This window comes from Amblyomma americanum, chromosome 11, assembly GCF_052857255.1.
Source record: "Amblyomma americanum isolate KBUSLIRL-KWMA chromosome 11, ASM5285725v1, whole genome shotgun sequence".
NCBI lineage: Eukaryota > Metazoa > Arthropoda > Arachnida > Ixodida > Ixodidae > Amblyomma > Amblyomma americanum.
This window is the reverse complement of record NC_135507.1, coordinates 12,899,257-12,920,684: the sequence shown is the minus strand read 5'-3', so window position 1 is coordinate 12,920,684 and position 21,428 is coordinate 12,899,257. Positions and strand designations below refer to the sequence as shown.

General features: G+C 46.6%; 1 long non-coding RNA gene across 1 annotated transcript in view; it reads left to right on the top strand.

Annotated features, from left to right (window-relative positions):
• The window catches only part of LOC144110340 (uncharacterized), a 57,182-nt gene that overhangs the window by 6,983 nt on the left and 28,771 nt on the right, over positions 1-21,428 (top strand). The window contains exons 4-6 of the long non-coding RNA XR_013309811.1: positions 2,778-3,003; positions 5,404-5,569; positions 7,838-7,949. This is a non-coding gene — a long non-coding RNA (uncharacterized LOC144110340). The remainder of the gene's footprint in view (positions 1-2,777; positions 3,004-5,403; positions 5,570-7,837; positions 7,950-21,428) is intronic.

The following is a 21,428-nucleotide window of genomic DNA, read 5'->3' as shown; positions in this document are numbered from 1 at the left end:
AGCATTGGCTTTTCATTCTGAGCATTTTGACAGCTTTGAGCCCTCTTTCCATGTTTTCTTTTCTGTAATTAATTACTATGATTTAATTGACTCGTCATCCCCTATCACACACCAATCGTTCGTCAATCACTGGAACCACAAATTACTTTGATACGATTTTTTTACGCTCCACCAGATCTTCTCCGACACGCGGTGCCGACTATATGCTGACGGCTTTTGGACCGAAAGAGCTGTATACGCTGTCATGTAAAATACAAAAACCACGAACCCAACCGCCAGAGCGGAGCATACGCGGTACCATGGGCGTAATTGTTCTTTCATTTTTTTTTTCGGACTGCGCAAGGGAAGAATCGTCACCTGGGCAGTCCAGGTTCTGGCGTGATCTATAGGCGACGTGTCTTCTCTTAAAGAGATTGGTTTCCACCACGTTCATAGCGGCTGTCTCAAAAGTGCATCAAAGGCGGCACTTGCCTAGACCCCACGAGAAAGCAGGCGCCACCACACCGCCAGCGCAGACGGCCACTGCGCTTGCGCCGGCAAGTTCGTTTTTGCTGTTTCAGTGATGTAAGGTGCACATTTGGCAGAGCTTATGCAATCGTGCCTTAGATCGACTGTCTTTATAGCATGGTAAGAGCTATCTGTGGAGACTGTTTAACAAACAGAGCCCTAAGTACTCTGGAGATGCAAAGTGCGAGTGCTGAATGCCTCCAGACTGCATCAAAAAAAGGAGAGAGAGATAAAAATGACCTGTCCGTTCTTCGCTCAGCTACAGTCTACAAATGGAGTATTGCAGTGTGACATCTTGCTTGAGATTGAACGTTTTCAGGGCTCGCTGTGAAATCGGGATGCTGACCACCCTCCGTTCGATTTAGGGCTACGCTTCACACGCAGTAGACATTGCTCATCTCATTGCTATCAGTATAGGAACAATTCTTCCGGGTAAGTAGCTTCAGCATCAGTAAAAACATTGTGTTTATCCGTTACTCGATGGCAGCGGTAAAGAGGCAAGTTCGAGCCATAAGTAATGGGCTCTCGGAACTGTGGCAATATTTGTTTATAACGTACTGGTCTCCCTGCTAGTGTGTGGACACATGATGTAACCTCGCTGCTGCTTTGTAGAACTTGGATATAATATGTTGATTTTAGGCCTGTCCATCCACTCTAAGTAGTAGTGTAAGAAGTGTGTTTATTGCTTTTAGACTGTCACTGCAGAGCGATTCTTCATGAGGGCATGGAAGCGAACGCGGCACCATAAGGACTTCATATAATGTTGTGGATCTCATTAACGGTCAATAAAGGTCATGTGATGTCGTAAACTATACTTTTTCTTATCAGGAAAACAAATGTGCACTAACAGTCTGACTGCTCACTGTACACTTCATCCTGGGAAGAGCAATGTTGGAAGCGAAAGAATTGAGAAATGGGCGGCACTGTGAAATGCTTCGGATTAGATTAATTTCATCCACCACTTTAACTCGCTCGGTAATGCGCTCAGCTACAAAACCGGAATGCCTGGGTTCACCCTCCACTATGGTCTTTTGCTCTCTCTTTCTCCAAACTTCCTCCCTTCCTTCTCAGCACGGTTGAGGTATCCACCAAGAAGTGAGACAGCTACTGCGCCTTTCTTTTTCTAAAAAATTTTTTGTTTCGACCACCTGGGGATTCTTAATGTGTACAATCAGTACACAACTGTCTTTTGAGCTTCGCCTCCAGTGGAGCTTGAATGCCGCTTCAGGGATTTCATCCCTTCTCTTAGGGTTCAGAAGCCGAATCCTGCAACGAGTGAGCCACAGCGGCGGGGAGCCTCAGTTTTTTGCAGTGAATAAAGCAGGGAACAACTGCTCCAAGTCAGATTGCATTCAGGCACTTTCCAAGAATTTTAGTTGCATACACATGCACTCTATAATAATAATAATGATAATAAGTGGTTTTTGAGGAAAGGAAATGATGCAGTATCTGTCTCATATATCGTTGCACACCTGAACCATGCTGTAAAAGAAGGGATAAAGGAAGGAGTGAAAGAAGAAAGAAAGAGGAGCCGTAGTGGAGGGCTCTGAAATAATTTCGACCACCTGGGGATCTTTAACGTGCACTGACATCGCACAGTGCACAGGAGCATTTTGCGTTTCGCCTCCATAAAAACGCAGCCGCCGTGTTCGGGTTCGAACCCGGGAACTGTGGATCAGTAGCCAAGCGCCCTAACCACTGAGCCACCGCGGCGGGTGTCTTCGCACTCTCCACTCTGAGAAATACGGATGCAGTGCTTCCACTAACCCTTCGAACTCAGGCCCAGCACGCAAAGTGTGCAGGACATGTTTGACTGTGTGTAGCGCCTTCCTTGAGAAGATGTCGCAAGGAATCTGCTGGAAAGTTCTCTCGATCACAGCCGCGCAACACACAGGCTCCTGAGCGGAAGTAGGAAGTTATGTCGGAAGCTTTAAGCATGTGTGTGGCGTGCGTCTGCGCGGTCGCATTGTCTGCCGCATCAAAAGAACGCCATGAGTCGGGCTAGCATATTTTTAGAACATGCGTCTCATTTTGATCGCCTTTTTGCCAATAAAACCCAAGATAGTCGATGTGGCATTCGGCAGTCGTTTTCTGTTTTTTTTTCTATGGACACGAAATTCTACGTGCCCTTCACTACGACCTCTCTCATAGCCTGACTCGCTTTGGAACGTTAAACCCCCGTAAACCTTTCTTGGTTCCTTCGTGAAAAAAATCTCCGCGCCACTAAGCGTTGGTTCCAACGTGATTTGTGCGGCATCTTCATTTTGCAGGTTTCCTTCTTCCTCGAGAAGAAACATTCGTTTCCTGGGCATCCCTAAAATCCTCAAAGGATGGCTGCGTTGCACCCATGGCAGCACCAATCCGCCAAGCCATAGCTTGCAAGCAGGTGATGGCGCCGAATCGAGGAAGCGTCCCCCAGCCACCAAGCCGTGGCGGGAAAGCAGGTGGCTCCGCCCACGGCGCGCACCCCCTGTGCCCTGCTGGCTGAAGTCCATGGTAAGTTCACGCCTCAAGGCGCGATTGAGGTGTTCTGTGATCCAGAAGCCAGTTATGCGCCATACCTTTTCTGAAGACCAATGGAGTCTAAATCCTACGGTTTTGAAGAAAGGAAAGACTCATAACTGCCTCATTAAGATGTTCTTTGACCCCGTGAACCTGTTATGCGCTTTGCCTTTCCTCGCATTACCTATTGTGGCCCACCATGCTTTCACACAATATTTTGTGCTTAGCAATCCTAAAACACTAGCCATTTTTTGTTAGTCACCATTGGTATGTTTAAAGCACTTCCTCTGAGGGCTAAAGTTCCCGGTAATGCGTTGCAGCAGCTGGTGGTCGTCTTTTAGGTGGCATTAAGTAGTCTGTGCTACTTAAATTTTTTACGGAGACCACCACTACAATATGTGCCATATAGCCGATGTCTCAGGAAACAGGCGCCGTAGCGGAGAGCTCCAGATATATGTCGAAATAGAAATTACTGCCACATGGGGTTTTAATACGCGCTAACACTGCACTGCACATGGGTGTCGTCTTGCGTTTCGCCTCCACTAGAACGCGGCCACTGCGGCCGAAACAGAACATGCACTAAACGCTGCGTCCGGTCGCAGTGCAGGACCAACGCTGCCCAGAAGACTAGAGGGCATCGGCAGGACGCGTTGAGAAAGCGTTTTGCATGACGACAGATGCACAGCTGACTCGGTTTTGAGGAAAGGAAAAGTGCAACAACTTGGTTTGTGAACTGCGCCATTACCGGTGCGCACTTCAACTGCACCGCGAGGAAATTAGTGATTGTGAGGTAAGGATATGGCTGAGTATCCCACTTCTCAGTGATCCCTCAACCTCACCTCAATGTATGCCTGATTCGTAACTTCGTACTGCATCATCGCCCACGCTGTTAACTTGTTCCTACACGGTACAGTTCAGGTCTCCACCCAATGTCATACTGCTCATGTGCATTTTCCTTTCTTGTAACCACTAATAACTCACACGCGGATGCACACTCTGCTAACTCACTGTTTTAGGCTAAAGTAGTGAGCCTCTACAGAGCAAGGACGCACGCATCTCGACGGTTGCTTTCCTCTGACTGGTGGTGTCGCAACACCACCTTAGGGCGATGCCATCAGCTTTGGAAACTTCATTGCCGGAGAGTACTGGTGTCTCGCTGCTATGCGCGGCGTTGCCGTGTGTGGGAGAAGCTCGCATCAGTCGCATGAAGGAACGCCGTCGTGCGGAAGCTTGGGCGAAGGACGCTGATAGTAAACTAGTGTCCAGTGTTGGCACGCCGCAAGAGGATGCAAGCGGAGGAAAGGACGTCACCTGCACCTTAGTGTTTGTTTCCGGAACAATGAGCCGAGATAGGCCGCCTCCAAGCCCCGAAATGTGGGCATGCAATCTCCTAAGTGCCAGTCAAAAACGGCACGATCAAGTACGGGCTCGCCGACCAGAAGCCGTAAATGAAAGACGCCAGTACCCTATACTTACCTGTGGCGGTATGAATCCATCATAAGCACACCCGATGAGCCAACTAAGCCATATATCTCAGCAATAGTAATTGTGAAACAATTATATATCAAAACCCCAAAGGAAAATCTACCAGCCCTCATCATCTGCCTTTCCAGGAAGGTGCAACCGCCATATGTTTTCCTCATTGCGCGGTTGTGATGTCCACCGGAAAAGTGACCCTGTTACTGAGCCTCTCCTTGCTTCAAAACCCAGGACACTCTAAATTGCGAATAACACAACTGAGAATTAGGCTGTCTATTTGTCTATGCCAGTCTTAGTGCTATTATATAGCCGCGGACAGTTTTTCCGTGTAGACTAGTTGAGCATCCACGTCATGTGTTAGGGCTCAATCTGCTTCACCGCCAGATGCTGTCGGTTTTAGTGCGCAAGCACTCGTACGATCGTCGCAGCCGAGCAAAACTCTTGCTTGCGCATCGCTCAATGCCATAGCAACTATGACGCCAAAAGACGAATTTGGACCAGGCCACCACCGAAATTTGTCTTCGGCCATTTGGGACCAAAATCGATGTCCAACTATAACTGACCGCACCGGACACGATGGCGACCTCCAAATCTGGCCATGTCATTTAAAAAATTTGGCCTTAGCCATCCCTGTATTTTGACCTTGGCCGATTTGGGCCAAAATCGATGTCCAGCTATAATTGACCATGTCTGACAGGATGGTGACATCAAAATTTTGCCCCAGTTATTTCCAAAAATTTGGTCCGCGCCACCTTGATTTGCGCTGTCCCGTTGCTATGGTGTCGCTCATGGCGTCATCATTTATGCAACAGCAGTTTCGCACGTCCTACATCAGGCACGCCACACTTTGGTTTAAGCGGAGCTAAACCCCTAGATTGTTTTCGACCTGCTATATGAGGCGTCCTTTTATTCCAGCCGAGCCTGCCTGGTCGAGCGTAACCTTGCGTTTCCTATTCTATCGCGGAAGAGGCTCGCAGTACCTTTGAGACGGCCGCCCACGTCCGAAGACCCGAGGCCGAAGCATGGAAGCAGGTGGTACTTCTACCTGTAGCGCAGCAACGTCTTTTGATTGCACGCCTCGGTGAGTCCTGTTATATCTGGGTTCATCGTTAGGATGCATTAAGCTTCATCGGTAAACTGCCGAATTACTGAGGTGGAATGTTAGTGCGAATCCCGTAATTCGAATTGCCGCTTTATGCGAAGTGACTCTTTGGCAGTAAGAGTTTTGATGGAAGAGGAAAGTGCAATTATGGATACTTCATGGGTCATTGTTGAGTTCAACCATCCCTATCAACCAATCCCAGAATGCGTCCTGTCATACAGTTGAGCATCCGCCTCGTGTGCGGAGGCTGCAGGGGTTCCTGCTCTGTAATGGCGGGAACAGAGTTTACTGATACCAACACCCGTGTCCGTGCACGAAGCAAAAGTAGTTTTTTCAACTGAATTTCGCGTCTTTCCCTCTTTTGCAACATCTCTGCTTTGATGAAGGTTTGCCTCATTAAAGCGGGCCTTGCAAAAATAAGCAAACTAGGCAGTCTTGTATGCACTATTGTGTTATTCGCTGTCTAAACCCTCCGTTGGATTTCAATTGTTGCATTTCAATTTTGTCGCACTTTGTAGGTGGCCACCTGAACTACGCTGTGAGGAAAGAAAAAACAAACACGAATGCTGACTAAAACATTTAGCTAGTGTCGTTTCATTTTACTCACAGCAGTGTAGGTGTCCACCTAGAAAGTGAGGCAGTGATACTCACTCCTTTCCTTTTCTCAAATCCAGCGCGCGTTCTAGACAATGATTAAGGGTAGGGTGTGAACTAGACTGTCATAATTGGCTGCTCGGAAGCGGGTCCAAATATGGGTGTACTCGACATAAAGTTATGTGTGATACCAATACCAGCGCTCTGTGTTGTGTCCTCTCTTCTCTGTCCCGTCTGTCGCTCTGTTATGGATCATCGTGTGAGAACCGACATTGCAGTCCTGGTCTAATGTCATGACCGAATATATAAAATTATCTAGGAGCACTTCCCAGTAAAAAAAGAAGCAACTGGAACCAACTGGATTTCCAACTGGTTCCAAGTGGACCAGTTCCGTTTTCAACTGGTTACAATTATAATGGTGTTCAAAGTGGATAGTCCAAATGGACTAACCAGTTGGACAAACTGGGATTCTAATTGGCGAGCCCAACTGGTCTTACCCAATTGGTCTGCCCCATCTGCAGCCACTGTATTCATATCATTGTTTGCATACTTGATAAACAAGACAGAGCTAATCTGGTGCTAATAATAAGAGCTATTAGCAGCTTTACCTACAAAGTGTATTAATCATCCCCAACACCACTGCGGTCTAAATGAAATAACTGCGCTTAGTGGGCAACCGCCATTGGCACCAGCAGAAGTGTGTTCTGTGGATGTGCATATTGAGCTAATATTTGCTGTATGAGCATCTGTTGGCCTTGATTTCCACAAAAATATGCGGAATTTAAATTAAGTCCGCAGTATAAATGTTGATTGGCACCAGACAGTGTCTCCCTGCCGTCCTCACAAATCAGTTTTTCCTTTTTCACATTAAGAATATGTTGTAGAAATATTTGTCACATATTTTGAGAGACTTAATTGTGAGGTTTATTTTGTTAATATTACCTGGATGCAGTAATTTCCTGGCCTAATGGGTTCAATTGATTGGTACAGCTGGGTGCATTTAGTCGGGTGGCTAAAAGGACTTCCAATTGGAAAGTCCAATGGGGACGAATTGGAAGGTTCAATTGGAACCAGTTGGAATTTCGAATTGATTCCAATGGCTTTTCTTGACTGGGTTCGGGCCACAAGGCCAAATCAGGCTCCGCGAAAATTCCAAGAATGCACCATATCATGTAAAGCGATTGCAGCAATCGTGCATCAGCTGGATCATGTGAAACGGAGAGGGTGGTCATGATAATCGATGCAGCCTTATAATCAAGCAACGTCTGGTTGCTCAACAGAATAGTAACTGTGATTTTGTGCGTAGGATTGCCTGCCACGCCCGGCATCGCAGATTACTCGCTTCAAAGTGGGAGCACTTGCAGTTTACGAGGAAGGAAATGGGCGGAACATAGTCAGAACGTGTCTAGCAAAAATAGGAGCCTAGACCAGGACTACGGAGATACAGTGGTCGTGTTCTCTCCTCGTCTTATTACCGTTGGCAAAATTTTTCGCCAGATTAGAAAAATATGCGGATCAGTGGCTTGATTTTCAAAATCTGCGAGCGCATTTGATTAATGCTGTCCTTTGGTGACATTATGCTTTTGCTACAAGTCCATCGGGCGTCCCTAATTCACGATTACCTTTTCTCCTTATTCCTCATTATCCCCCAAGGAAGCGGTGCCTGTGAATCCGGAGCATGGAAGCAGTGTCCCGCTAGACAGGGTGGCACGCATGCCCGCTCAGCATAAAGTGTTCCGTGGAGTCACTGTTGCCACTTAGACTGGTAAGCCTGTTTTAGCAACGTTTCAGTCACACTAATCATAAAAATATATGCTTTGAAACTTGCTTCACAAGAAAAATTTTCGTTCGGGTAACTTCTAAGGGTTTCGGGTAAGAATCGACACTATTAGTATACTGTGTAACCGTTACCGGAGTACTGTCAGGCCGCCACCATGGAACATGCCCTGATTGGTCCCAATGCGGCAGACACTCGCGCAACAGGGTACCTGTGCCATCTGGGGCAGTCAAGCGATCTGAGCATGTGGTCTGGCGGCGCACGGGCTTCCGGTACTCCGGTAATGGTACGACGACACACGGTGTGCTAAAGGTGTCTGATCCTCTTGTGGCACCATGCCCCCATCTCTGCAAGCGCCTTTTCAAACTTCTTTTTGTGGTTATGGCGGTCGATTGCTTACCCGAAAAACGGGAGTTCTATCCCAGCTGCGGTGGTGGGATGTCGATGGAGGGGAAATTCTAGTGGCCAGTGCTCGTTAAAGAAAGTGCATGTCAGTGCACATTAAAGAACCCCGGGCAGTAGAAATTTCCGGAGGCCTTCCTACGGCGTTTCTCAGTGTCTGAGCTGCTTTGGGACGTTTAACCCCCATAATCCATTTGCAAAGTGTCTGGAGCTGTCTTCACGAAGGCTTCCAGTGATGCCAGCTACATTTGATAGTCCTGCTAGACAGAAGGAAATGGCGATTTAGTGCCCAGAAAAAAGTTCAAACACAAGAAATAGATGGTCGTTGTGAAGCTATCCTGTGTGCCTGGAAGTACTGTCTCTCGCTGTAACATGTTCCGCCAGACTATAGTGCACCTGAATTTTCGTACGGAAACAGCTTCAGATGGTCAAGAAAATAATTAATTTGACATAAATGTTTAATAAAACACGTTGCGGGGCTAAGTTGGTGATTAACTTTTCTATTCTTGAAACACATAACAGGACGGGCGTAGACTCCTAGTTGGAGTCAGCGCCCGTCTTCTTATGTCTTCCTGTGTAATCATCCAATTAGGTAGCGCTGTTTAATTTCAAGAAAAGAAAAATGACATAAATGTGCTTTTTTTAAGCAGCTGTAACTCCGTAAGCTTGATAGTGTGTGCCGTGCGTGAAGTTGCTTGAAGTTCTTGAGCCATTCACAATATTTTTATGAAATAGGGAGCACCAAATGTACGTTCCAAACTTTTCAAATTTTTTCGATATTAGAACGCATAGTGCCTGTGTGAAAGAGTTATAGCGCATTTAAAAATTAAACTGATGACACACCATTGATTTTTTCTTCCTTTTGTAAAAATGTATTATGAGACTCTGCCTGGTTATGTTTATCCGTCAGTGAAAGAGGAATTTATTTCCTAATAAACTGGATTTCAAAAAGCACATTTTTCATCCCGGCACTCGATACAAACTCCTCACGAGCAAAATGAACTGCGTGATCCCCGTCTGAGAAATGATGGCGCTGGTGCCTCGCCTCAGTTATCTGCCTGAAAAGAACTTTCTCTTCATGTCACCACTGTTTGCTCATGAAAGCAGTGGGTGCATCGGTACGTGAATGTATTTTATTGACCTTTGTTCTAGCATATGACCAACGTGCATTCCATCGATAAAGTCTAACTTTAATTTGTCCCGATTTTCTCCCGAGTGTCCCCTTTGCCTCATGTGGCGTAGTGCAAAAGGGTATAAATTCAACGTTTTTAGAGGAAGTACATAAGCGGAGCTGACAAAATTAAGGAGTAATTACTTTTTAGCACACTTTTGCTGCAGCCGTATGGCTGGGTTCACCTGGACGCCAATAAGTGATTACTCCCTAACTGACAAGGACAAAAGGAGGGACACCGGACAAGTAGTATCTACACTGACTGTTAGGTTTTTACCGCTTTTTGTTTGTTTTTTTTTTTGTTCCTGGGGTAACGAGGATGGTTTATTGGCAAGAGGGCAGCTGTAAAATTGCACCGCGTTAAATGCTTTTCAGTTATCGAGGTTGTGTTCGACGACTTAATTGTCACGTCCGGCACTCTAGATTACTTGCTTCAAAGTGGGAGCGCTTGCACTTTACGAGGAAGGAAATGTGCGGAACATAGTCAAAATGTGTCTAGCAAAAACATGAGCCTAAGCAAGGACTACGAAGACAGTGGTCAAGTTCTCTCCTCGTCTTATAACCGTTGGCAAAATTTTTCGCCAGATTAAGAAAAAAGGCAGTTTAGCAGCTTAACTTTCAAAATACGTGAGCGCATTTGTTTAATACTCGGTTTTGGTGATGTTATGCTTTTGCTACAAGTCCATCGGGCATCGCTAATTGGCGATTGCCTATTCTCCTTGTTCTCCATTACCTGCCAAGGTCGCGATGCCTGTGGAGCTGGAGTACGAAAGCAGGTGGCCCTGCTAAGCAGGGTGGCACGCATGCCCGCTCTGCATAAAATGTTCCATGGACTCACCGTAGACTGATAAGCCTGTTTTAGCAAAATTTCAGCCACACTCATCAAAAGAATATGTATACTTTAAACTTGTTATACGAGTGAAAATTTCGTTCAGGTAACTTCCAAAGGTTTCGGGCAACATTTGACGCATTTAGCATATCGTGTACCATTACCGGAGTACCGTCAGGACGCCACCAGGGAAAGCGCCCTCGTTTGTCCTGATGCGAAAGACACTCGACAACTTAAAGCCCTTTTAAAATGTAGCACATCTGGGTACCTGACGCCATGTGGCGCCGTCAAGGTGATCTGAGCATGCGAACTGACTGCACGCGGGCTTCCGGTGCTCCGGTAACGGTAGGACGATACACGGTGTGCTAAAGGTGTCTAATCCCTTGGGGCACCGTGCCACCATCTCTGGAAGCACCTTTTCAAACTTCATTTTGTAGATATGGCGGTCGATTGCTGACCCGAAAGGCGCGGGTTCGATCCTGGCTGTGGTGGTGTGATTTCGATCGAGGAGAAATTTCTAGAGTTTAGTGAACGTTATTGAAAGTGCATATTAGTACATTAAAGAACCTCAGTGGGTAGAAATCTTCGGATCCCTTCCTATGGCATTCCTCATAGCCTGAGTGGCTTTGGGACATTAAACCTCCATAAACCTTTTCGCGAAGCATCTGGAGCTGTCTTCACGAAGGCTTCCAGGGATGCCAGCTACCTTTGATACTCCTGCTACACAGAAGTATAAGGCCATTTCGTGCCCAGAAAAAAGTACCTTTTCAGACACGAAAAATATATAGGCGTCACGAAGCCGATGCGCCTATGGAGTGCTGTATCGCGCTGTAACATGTCTCTCATTTGGTGGAATGTTTTACCAACATATAGTGTAGCTGAGTTTTCGTTCTGGAAACAGCTTCGAATATCAAGAAGATAATTGATTTGACATAAATGTTTAATGAAACACGTTGCCAGGCTAATTGATGATGCGTTTTTCTTTTCTTGAAATTAAGCATTGCTACATAACTAGACGAATACACAGAAAGACATGACAGGACGGGCGCTGACTCCAAGTAGGAGTCAGCTCCTCTCCTGTAATGTGTTTCTGTGCATTTGTGTAGATATGAAGCGCTGTTTAATTTCAGGAAAATATAAATGACATAGACGTGCTTTTTTTAAAAAAATAGCGGCGGTAACTCCGTTAGCATCAAGTGCGTGCCGTGCGTGAAGCTGCTTGAAGTTTTTGAGCCATTCACAATATTTTCGTAAATTAGGGAGCTCAAAATGTACGCTCCCAGCTCTTCAGGTATTCTCGATATTAGAACACATAATGCCTGTATGAAAGCGTTCTACCACATTTCAAAGGGAAACTACGCTATTGATTTTTTTGTTCTTTTTGTAAAAATGTATTATAAGGCCCTATGTGGCTATGTTGTTTATCTGTCAGTGATATACACATTTATTTCCGAGTAAATTTGATGTCAAAAAAGACATTTTTCATCCCGACACTAGATTCTATCACTGATGTCACGAGCGGGATGAACTGTGTAATCTCTGACTTACAGAGGATGGAGTTGAACCCTCGCCTCAGGGATCTTTTTTGATCAAAGAACTTTTTTGACCTCACTGTTTTCTCGCGAAAGCAGTGGGGGACATCGGCACCTGAATTTATTTTCTTGGCCTTTGTTCCAGCTTATGACAAATATGATAATTCATTGGTAAAGACTAACCTCGATTTGTCCCGATTTTGACCCGAGTGTCCCCTTTGCGTCATATGCCATAGTGTCAAAGGGGACAGATTCAACATTTTTAGAGGAAGTCCACAAGCGGAGTTGATATCAGTTAAGGAGTAATTACTTATTAGCAGCTTCCCGCTGTAGCCGTACGGCTGGGCACAGGTGGGCGCCAATAAGTGATTACTTCCTAACTGACAAGGACAAAAGGAAGGACGTGAGAGAAGTAGTTATACCCTGACTGCTAGGTTTTTGCAGTTTTATTTTTGTTCCTGGGGTAATGAGGATGGTTTATTGTGGTGAGGGCAGCTGCAAAATAGAGCCACATTAAATGCTTTTCCGTTCTCGATTTTGTGTTCGATGACCTAATTCTCCCAAGCATTTAACACCAGTGATGCAGGGCAGGATGCCTGGGTTAGGCTTGTATACTGTTGGGAAATTGGTACCAGCTCCCACAAACGAGGAGGATTCTCGAGCCGCTAGGCCACCATTGTGGTGTCCTAGGCGAAAACGGCGTTAGTGCCGGCCGATCTTTTCTCCTCTGTGCTCTGTCGACCCCCCCTCCCCCCCCCCAAACGACTCTCTAGAATCCTTTCCAGATTCTGCGGATTTTTCTCCTTGTGCTCATGTTTGGCCAGCCACGTAAAATGCATTTTCTTCTTGAGAAAAATTTTGATTTTAAACTTTCCCGCCATATGATTCAAGCTCGTCACGTCAAGATTGAGAGGTAGTCTGTGATTTTAGTTTCAAAGTGAATGGTGAAGTATTTTGTCTCAGAGGATCTGCGCAAAAGCAAAAAATTCATAGGATGGCTACTACTATGTAGCGCGAGATTTAGCGATAGCTGTGTAAGCATTTAGTTTTGGCTGCGGCTGTTCCAAACAGAGCCACCTGTAGTCTTTTGCGATCCAGGTTGGCCGTGTCATAAGCTGAGATCGGACGACGATACACAAACAGATGCACATCATTAATGAGGGCCTTAACGCATCCTATGTGGTGTCATGCGGGATAACTATACATGAGTTACCATGGTAACCATGGTATCCACAGTAACGCACCCGCGGGTTACGCCTTCGGCAATGACGACGACGGTGACGCTCAAGAATTCAGGGGCGAGTGACTGACAGCTATCGCTGTAAAAGACGGTCTCAACGCACTGCAATTAGCTTGCTAAGACTGCCGGTGATGGCAACACCCGTACATTATTTTTCAGCCTCTCAGTGAAAGTAGTCTTTGGCTTTTAGACACATAAATAAACTGATAGGGGTAGTCTTTGGCTTTTAGACACATAAATAAACTGATAGGGGCCATCTTCAGTTTGTCCTCAGTTCCCTATAAAGTGAACGTGGTGTGACGTGGTGTGTTCGTTCGGTCGTTCTCGTTAGCGGCAACACACGGCGGACGCATGAGACAGCGCCAGGTATAACTGCGTCTCATGGCCACCAGAGTGCAATACACTGGTGCTCAGCCCGTGAATCTCTGCTAATTTACTTAGTTGACACTGCTATCTCCGTATAGTGGCATTGCAACTTGTGCTGCAGCTTGCCTATCTCTGCACCATGAAAGCGCTCATAGTGTACATGTTGGACGGCGACGTACGGAAAACACAACTAGCGGCCATAGCACAACAATCCTGTTGTTGCATCCTCCTTTACATCCTCATGCATTGTCTCTACAGTGACCACTTGCAAAGAAGTGCAATGCCAACTAGCCTCGCTTCTCGCGTTCTTGCCTGTCATCAGGGTGCCTCTCTCAAAGGCCCCTTTTCCCTTTGAAGGGGATATCCTTCTCCAGTAGGGACATTGCCATTTTTATACTGCTTTGAAAAAGGCACCTGTCCACGCGGGCTGGGTGCCATTAAAGAGCTCAGGTTGTCGCTAAGGATAGCTAGGGCTAATTAAAAATAAGCAATCGAAAAAATTATGTGACAGTGGCAGACGGACAATTATAAACAGCAGGAGAGGGGAGCAAACTGCAGTTCGCTCTCTTCTCACCTCTGTCGTCGTCACTGGAATCTACATTACAACATATTTCGTGGAGAGTAGAGTGACCTTCGAGCAGAGCCAGCTATCTTTTGAGGGACACGTTTCATTTTGCGCCTGATCTTAGCATAGAACGAATGTTACGCTTCGGCGGGTTTCTCTTTTTCGACCTGCTATATGAGGCGACCTTCTATTCCAGGCTGGCCTCTCTGCTCGAGGAGACAGCTGCGTTTCCCTTCCTATTGCGGGAATGACTCGCGGCGCCTGACGGACGTCAGGCCACGTCCAAAACCCTGGGGCCTCAGCATGGAAGCAGGTGGCGCTTCCGAGGACGCTGCTGCAGCATCTCTCACTGACAGACCTAGTGAGTCTAGCAGAGCCAGCTATCTTTTGAGGGACACGTTTCATTTTGCGCCTGATCTTAGCATAGAACGAATGTTACGCTTCGGCGGGTTTCTCTTTTTCGACCTGCTATATGAGGCGACCTTCTATTCCAGGCTGGCCTCTCTGCTCGAGGAGACAGCTGCGTTTCCCTTCCTATTGCGGGAATGGCTCCCGGTGCCTGACGGACGTCAGGCCACGTCCGAAACCCTGAGGCCTCAGCGTGGAAGCAGGTGGTGCTTCCGAGGACGCTGCAGCAGCATCTCTCACCAACAGACCTAGTGAGTCGAGCAGAGCCAGCTATCTTTTGAGGGACACGTTTCATTTTGCGCCTGATCTTAGCATAGAATTAATGTTACGCTTCGGCGGGTTTCTCTTTTTCGACCTGCTATATGAGGCGACCTTCTATTCCAGGCTGGCCTCTCTGCTCGAGGAGACAGCTGCGTTTCCCTTCCTATCGCGGGAATGGCTCGCGGTGCCTGACGGACGTCAGGCCACGTCCGAAATCCTGGGGCCTCAGCATGGAAGCAGGTGGCGCTTCTGAGGACGCTGCGGCAGCATCTCTCACCGACAGACCTAGTGAGTCGAGCAGAGCCAGCTATCTTTTGAGGGACACGTTTCGTTTTGCGCCTGATCTTAGCATAGAACGAATGTTACGCTTCGACGGGTTTCTCTTTTTCGACCTGCTATATGAGGCGACCTTCTATTCCAGGCTGGCCTGCCTGCTCGAGGAGAAAGCTGCGTTTCCCTTCCTATCACGGGAATGGCTCGCGGCGCCTGACGGATGTCAGGCCACGTCCGAAACCCTGGGGCCTCAGCATGGAAGCAGGTGGCGCTTCCAAGGACTCTGCAGCAGCATCTCTCACCGACAGACCTAGTGAGTCCCGGTGTCTGTGAGTTAGTCGTTAGGGCGCATGAGCTCAGTTAACGCTTCACCGGTAGAGTGCCATTATTAACAAGTACTACGATGGAATCTTGTTGATGCTAACTTGCTTAATTCGAACTACATTTTAAGCGAACTGATGCTTTGGCAGTAGCACCTTGCTGGAAGAGTAAAGTGAAATTGTGGATATTTCACGTTCAGTTATTGAATTCAGTTGGAATTTATTCGCATCAGGTACGAAGTGCATGATAAAAGAGGCATCAGAAAGAATCTCTCATAGAGGATATTCTGTCTTAGCTTGACAGAGCTTCATGCTGCCGCCTTGGCCTTGCGCAACACAATCATCGACTTAGTGTCAATTCAACTTGATATACCATTGTATCCTTATTTGCGTGCACCATTAAAAACGAGGCAATGAACTGAACAAATACAGATGGCAGGAGAAAATAAAGGCTCATGATTTCACTGGAAGTTGCATAACAAAATAAGGCAGTGGCATCGTTATCGCATGGAAACAGGTGTATTCATCGATAAATTCAGAGATATGCCTTTAACAATATACAACATAATGTGCACTTTGCTGAGTCATTTAGGTGCCATAAAACTTAGCATAGCACAAATGTACAGGGTCGATGAAAAGTTCCCAAGTACAGGGTCTTTTTTCATCGGTATAACCTGGTACTTAAGATGCCGATAAAGTTATCAAGGTCCTCACAGATTAGAACGATACTTCTTCTACTCTCTACAGATATCTTGAGCTTAGGGGGTGTCGTAACTGCCAGACTACACCACTAAACGCAGACCCTGTGGCCTGGAAACTTTAGACCAACCCTGTACCTGCGTGTTAACTTTTCTGCCAGCGTTTACAAGCATCCAATGATATAAGCATAATCTCACCCCTGCGCTGCATCTTGTAGACGCCTGCTTGGTGTTGTTGGCGTTCGTTCTGTGTTGTTTTCGTGCGGTCTTGTTTAATGTTTCCTTCCACTAATCGATTCCTACCACCGAACTTCCTTGTTTGCCCCGGGCTTTGTCAAAGTTTCTCCCGAAGCTTCCTTGCCAGAGCTTGCGACACCTGCTTGATTTCTTCTCTGCGTCTACTCGCGCCCATTCTTTCAAAGCACTGAAGGATTAGAGGTTGAGAGGCTGCGGCCGCATTGTGGAAGCAGGTGCCCCAGCCCAATTCTCCCGGTCGGGATTCTCGGTTTGTTCCGGTAGTCGTCGGTTCTTTGTTCGTCGATTCAGCTGTCAAAACGCCACTAGTTTGCCAGCAGTTGACTTACTGTAGTGCAGTGCCATTATTTCAAACTGTCTTAATCCGAACTGCGGCTTTATTCGACAAGACGCCTTGGCTGACGAGTGGTGTGAATTCAAAATCCTCAAAACTGGAAGAAATTTCCGATGTCAGAGTTTGAATTCGACTCCTGTGCAGAAAAAATTAGCAGGGCACTTAGGTCTGCTTACGTGGAAGAATGCGAATGCATGGAACTTCCTAGAACGCGGCTTTTTTTTTTTTGCACGAAGTCAGTACGCGTTCTATTTATTTTTATATTCATTTTTGTATTAGTTTTGACTTCCAGGTGCTATGTCGATGTACGTGGCTATTTTTACATCCAGGTGCTATGTCCACGTCCGTCGCTATTGTGACGTCCAAGTGCAATTTTTGCGTTTAATTAAATAAACACAATTCGTCGGCCAACTTTTTTTCGCAGCAAGATCTCATCGCGCACTATCTAAAGCAAGCAATGTTTTGCCCATTTTTCTTCACTGAACGACGTAGTAGTGCAGATAAAGTTTTGCTGGCACGAAACACAGGGCTGTTGTGATGTCAGTGTAATTTTGCATTTAATTACAATTCATAAACCAAATTTTTTCCCAGAGCAAAATTTCCCCACTCACTATCTATCACAATCAAAGTTTTTCAGATTTATCTTTATGAGACTACACAATCGTGTGGAGATTTTGCTGATGCAACATAGCCATATAATGCTTTTGCATTAAAAAATGCTTTAGACAATTAGATATGGTGGTCTAGAACTCGTAATAATCTCGTCCAAACGTTTACAGCGGCAAAAGGCAAAAAATGTGCAGGCGATCATAGAGCGTGTGATGCGATAAAGAAATCAGCGTCAGCAGCATTGGTTGAGTCTTTCATTTCTGCAGTGATCGCCTTCTCACTGCGTCTTTAAATTGTTTTGCACCGTCGCTTTTTCATTCCAGTGCTGCATTTGCTTCTCATCAGTTCAGACCTCTGCAGTGTAAAAATGAGTGGATGGTTGATGGTGTAGGGTATTTTGGAGTGTGCAGATGGGTTGGTTGTTTGCAGATAGCACCTGCTTAATGGTGAAGGTGGATGGAGGGCAAAGATGGGTATGTAGTGGATGGAAGCCAGATGGGTTGGTTGGTGGCAGGTGGCGCCTACAGAATGGTGAAGGTGGATGAACGGCAATGATCAGAATGTAGTGGATGGATGCCAGATCAGTTCGTGTGTGAGAGGTGGCGCCCACGGAAAGGTGAAGGTGGATGGAGGGCAAAGATGGGTATGTAGTGGATGGAAGCCAGATGGGTTGGTTGGTGGCAGGTGGCACCTACTGAACGGTGAAGGTGGATGGAGGGCAACGATCGGAATGTAGTGGATGGAAACCTGATGAGTTCGTTGGTGACAGGTGGCGCCTACGGAACAGTGAAGGTGGATGGAGGGCAAAGATGGGTATGTATTGGATGGAAGCCAGATGGGTTGGTTGGTGGCAGGTGGCACCTACTGAACGGTGAAGGTGGATGGAGGGCAACGATCGGAATGTAGTGGATGGAAGCCAGATGAGTTCGTTGGTGACAGGTGGTGCCTACGGGATGGTGAAGGTGAATAGAGGAAAAAGATGAGAATGTAGTGGATGGAAGCCAGATGGGTTTATTGGTAGCAGGTGGCGCTTATGGGACGGTGAAGGTGGATAGTGGAAAAAGATGGGTACGTAGTGGATGGAAGCCAGATGGGTTGGTTGGTGGCAGGTAGCGCCTACGGAATGGTGAAGGTGGATGGAGGGCGAAGATGAGAATGTAGTGGATAGAAGCCAGATGGGTTCGTTGGTGGCAGGTAGTGCCTACGGAACGCTGAAGGTGGATGGAAAGTGAAGATGGGTATGTAGTGGATGGAAGCCTTCTGGAAGGTGGGGCTGGTTTGTTTGACGGTAAGTTGAGGCTTCTCGATGGTGCTGATGGTGAAGGGCGAAAGTAGACAGTGGTTATGTGTGGAGGCTTCTTGGGGAGCGGCTGCTGCGTCGCAAATTTCCAGGCGAACAAATTTTGCCCAAGGGACGGTTGCAATGCTGACTCATTAATCTAGTCCCGTATTAGCCTGCCAGTGCACATTCATGATCATCGCCTTGTGTAACCTTATTTGGACCTCCATTGCTGCATTATGCCGGATACGTTAGGTGTTGATTGGATGGGTAAGAATTGTTTGTGTAAACAAATTTTGCTCTCAAAATGTTGGCGACAGTTCATTGCCACCTGCTTTCTAAAGGTGCCTGCCTTAACCAGGGATTATAAGCACAAGAGACGCTGGGCTGTTGCCAAGTCCGGCTTCCTTTCAAAAGACTTGGAAGGTCACGTGTTTCATTTGAAAAATGGTACACCCTTTAATTAGTTCGTTCATAGAAGGTACAACAGAAGTGTACAGCAGCTGCATCTTACGGATACTCACCAACTGGGCAGAAACGTGGAGGCTAATGAAAAGTGTTTAGCTTAAGTTAAGGAAGAACATCATTAATTTGTCTATTGGTAAAGTTAATCTTGTTTCAGAAGGCTCTACGCCCTGCTATTATGAATAGCGCTGTCTGGGGTGACTTCGCCACTGTTATGCTGGCAAGATTAAATATTTTAAAGAGTCTCCCTTTCTTTTTCTTACACCCATATTATCTTGGGGCCATGCCCATTGCGCCAGTTGGTTTTCTTTGCGTGTCTTATGTGCAGGAGTCAGTCCTGGCGGTAGTGTATGTGGTTGTGGCGGTCGACACTTGCATCTGGCGCAGTACGATGGCGGCGAAGCATATACAGCACGAGCGTCAGCACGAATTGTTATTCTTTGAATGGAATTATCGCCGTGGTGGCTCAGTGGTTATGGCACTAGGCTGCGGTCCTGAAAGACACAGGTTAGATTCCTGCCGGGGCAGTCGAATTTCAAGGGAGCCAAAATTCTAGAGGTCCGTGTATTGTGCGATGTCAGTGCACGTTAAAGAACAGGTCGTCAAAATTCCGGAGCCCTACTCCACGGCGTGCATCATAGCCTGAGTCGCTTTGGAATGTTAAACCCTGTAAACTGTAAAGAAACTGAAAATTTGGAATTTAAAATTGGTTTTGGGGAAAAGTAAATGTTGCAGTATCTGTCTCGCATCTCTGCAAACACCTGAACCGCGCCGTAATAGAAGGGCTAAAGAAGGAAGTGAAGGAAGAAAGAGGTGCCATATTGGAGGTAGAACTTTGTTTCTTTGGGGGGAAACTCGCGTATACTACAAGAGAAATGACTTGCTTCTGAAAAAGTATCTGCAAGATGAGTTAGGTGACTCAATGTTGTCGTCTGCCTCTTGAAAGTATTTCTCACATCTCGCATACATGCTTTGCTGACTTTTTGCACCATGCTTTTATGCCATGCTGTGAATGAGAAACACTTAATTCATTTGCAGCCGCCGGTATGAAGGTTTACCTCAAGATACGCCCACAGTTCAGTGGATTGCCTCATACCGACCCGTGCATTTGAAGCCGTTCAGGTTACTACCGTGGTGACCACCACCACAACACAAAGTAGAGAACACAAAAGGGCTTCCATTTCCACATGGTGGGTTCTGCACCCTGGACTGCCTCAGTGCCCCGGGAAGCGTACTTACTATAGCCGTGTGACGTAGAGCCTCGAAACTAGCAAACTATATATATAGGCTCCTGAGAGTGTCGAGTCTAAACTTGAAATCGCAGACGTTAATAATTTTAATTTTAAATTTTCATTTCTTTACAGTTTACGGAGTTTAATGTCCCAAGGCGACTCGGGCTATGAGGGACACCGTAGTGAAAGGTTTAGAAAATTTCGACCACCTTAGGATCTTTAACATGCACTGGCATCGCACAGCACACGGGTGCCTTTGTGTTTCCCCATCATCAAAACGCTGCCGCCGCGGTCGGGTTTGAATCCTTGTACTACGGATCAGTAGCCAAGCGCGCTAACCACTAAGCCACCCGAATAATAATAATAATAATAATAATAATAATACATCCGATTTCTTGGAACGCTTCGCTGAACCGCCTGATTAGTATTGGAGTTCGAGCTCGACAATATCGATCAACTTTTACCTTTAATATTTCGGGAAACCAGGAAATGAAGGGCCCCAGTTATGTGGCACCAAAGCAGCCTCTGTGGTGGCGTTAGTTCGCTTTCTCCACACGGCGTCCCCCCCCCCCCCTTCATGCGTTGATAACAGCTCGAAGTCACGTGGATGTGTTGTGCAGTCTGCTTTGTACAGTGGTTTCCAGCGACGCGCTGTTAACGAGTCTGGATTTTGTGATAGCACCGCATATGTCGATGCAACCGATGCTCACCCGATTCCATAATGTACCCCTATTTTCGGCTGAAGAGGAGGGAATGAATTGTGGGCGCTTTCAAATCGCGTTTCCAGGTTCCACCACATCGCATGCGTGCCACTTAACTTTTGTAGTTTTTCGCTGCATGGTCATAGTGATAACAGACCCATTTTTACGGCGTCTCTCGCTAGAACGCTTCACTGCAAACTTGCCCATTTCCAGAAGCGGAGCTCCCGAGGGTAGAAGGCTGCTTCGGCAGAGTTGCTTCCAAGGAATCGAGGTTCGGAGGGTGGAAATCGGGGTGAACCGAGTTCCGAGAGCCAAGCCGTTAGCTGCATGCCCACTTCCATCCAGTTTTAAGTCCACGAATTGCAGCCACTCGTCCAGGTGGGCCTGGTTTAGTCAGACAGATGGAAATTTTGTTGAATGTCACGTCTTTCGCTCTTTTGCAACACCTCTGCTTTGACGAATGTTTGCTTATTTTTGCAAGGCCCGCTTTAATGAGGCAAACTAGGTGGACTTGTATTGTCTTAATC